Source organism: Rhincodon typus, unplaced genomic scaffold (genome assembly GCF_021869965.1).
Source record: "Rhincodon typus isolate 14 unplaced genomic scaffold, sRhiTyp1.1 hic_rhity00004093, whole genome shotgun sequence".
In the NCBI taxonomy this organism is placed as follows: Eukaryota; Metazoa; Chordata; class Chondrichthyes; order Orectolobiformes; family Rhincodontidae; genus Rhincodon; species Rhincodon typus.
The window spans coordinates 8,741-10,959 of NW_025969731.1; positions in this window are offsets into that span (position 1 = coordinate 8,741).

Consider the following 2,219-nt stretch of genomic DNA (forward strand, 5'->3'; position numbering starts at 1 on the left):
CCCCCCCCCCCCCCCACCCCGGCTTCTGCCTGGTCCCTGAACCCCTGTCCTCCCACTTCTCTCTGCTCCCTCTCACTGACCCTCCCTTCTCACCCCCTGCTTCTCTCTCATCCCTAAACCCCTCTTTTTCCACGCCCCTCGCTCCTTCTCTCTCCTCCCTCTCCCTGACCCTAACCCCCGGGGGTGGGGGTTGTTGGGGAACAGTGGACAGCGGGTGCCTGCACAGCAAAATCCTACCAACAGCAGTCTGTGACCCCTCATCTACAGGAAGGGTTCAGTGTGGTTTGTATATAGAATAACATACCCAGAATGAGTTACATGCTGGAGTCTAATCGAGAGGTTTATATATAGAATAACAGATACCTGGGAGTGAATTACAGACTGGGATCTAATTGAAGGGTTCAGGGTGGCTTATATAGAGAATAACAGATATCCTGGAGAGAGTTACAGACTACTATCTAATCAAGGGGTTCAGGGTGGTTTATACATAGAATAACAGATGCCTAGGAGTGAGTTACAGACTAGTATCTAATCGAGCGGTTTGAGGTGGTGTATATACAGAATAACAGATGCCTGAGAGTGAGTTACAGACTGGAATCTAATCAAGGTGCTTGGATTTAACTTTTTACAAACTCTTACAAAGGAACAGAGTGAAAATCTCGGCTCTTGAGCCTATCCTGTCATTCAGATGGATTAGAGACAGTGCGGAGATTAAATAGTCTTGAGGAATAAATATTGGAGCCAGATGGTGGGGACATCCCTGACATCTGTGGGGTCTTTTCCATCCAGCTGAGCGGCCAGATGAGGCTTCGTGTTGTCTGGTGAGTGGATGCTGGGATTGCCGATGTGGATCGTACAGGTTGGGAGTTAACGCATGACTTACTGTCTCAGAGGCGAGACTGAGTGAGGCAGGGCTAATGTGAGACAATGAAGATATGTAATGTGGAGCTGCTGGGGTTGGTGGTTTCGGGGTGGGGTCTGGGGACTTTGCCGCAGAAACTGAGCCATTTCCACCCCCTCTAACCCAACGGAAATCCCAGAAACGTTTCACACTCACTCACGTCACGCTGTCGACTCCCCAGGCAGAGGGGTAGTGAAGGCAGCGCCACCTCATGCGTGACCGGTGACCCCTCCAGACAGGCAAGGGCACACAATGTGGCCATTCAGTCCACTGCACCCGGGCTAGCCCTCGAAGAGCAGCTTGGCTCGTCCCACGCCTGTCTCCTCTCATTGTGTGCTTCTTCAGGCTTTCATCCAATTCTCTTTCGAAGGTTTCAATTGAACCTGTTTCCCCTGTCTGCTAGCTGCTCGCTGTGTAAAGTTTTATCCTCGTGTCCGTACTTCTTCCTCTGTCAGTTGCTGTGACCCTGCTATTCGATCCTTCCACCAACGGGAACAGATTCTCTCTGTGTGTCTCTCTCTCACACCCCTGCCTCCCCCACAACCTTTGTCGATTCTGAGCCACCCTTGTCTTCACAAGCGCAGGCAGTGTGGTAAAGAAAATAGTGAGAACTGCTGATGCTGGAGTCTGAGATCACAGTGCGGAGCTGGAGGAACACAGCAGGCCAGGCAGCATCAGAGGAGCAGGAAAAGAATCAGAGGAGAGGAGCAGCTTTCTAAAGAAGGGTCCCAACCCGAAATGTCAGCTTTCCTGCTCCTCTGATGCTGCCTGGCCTGTTGTGTTCCTCCAGCTCCACACTGGTAAAGAAGATGTTTAGAATGCTTGCCTTTGTTGCTCAAACCAATGAGTATAGGAGTTGGGACATCATGTTGAAGCTGTACAGGATGTTGGTGAGGCCTCTTCAGGAATACTGTGTCTAGTTCTGGTTGCCCTGCTGTAGAAGGGATATCATTAAATTGGAGAGGGTTCAAAAAATAATTTCCAGGACTTTGCTGGGATTGGAGGGTTTGAGTGATAAGGAGAGGCTGGATAGGCTAGGACTTTTTCACTGGAGAGTAGGAGGTTGATGGGTGATTTTATAGAGGTTTATAAAATCATGAAGGGCATACATAAGGTGAATAGCCAAGATCTTTTCCCTAGGGTGGGGAAATTCAAAACTAGGGGGCATATTTTTAAGGTGAGAGGGGAAAGATTTAAAAGGGACCTGAGGGGCAACTTTTCCACAGAAGCTGGTTTGTGTGTGGAATGAACTGCCAGAAGAAGTGGTGGATGCGGGTACAGGTACAATGTTTAAAAGACATTTGGACAGTTATGTGAA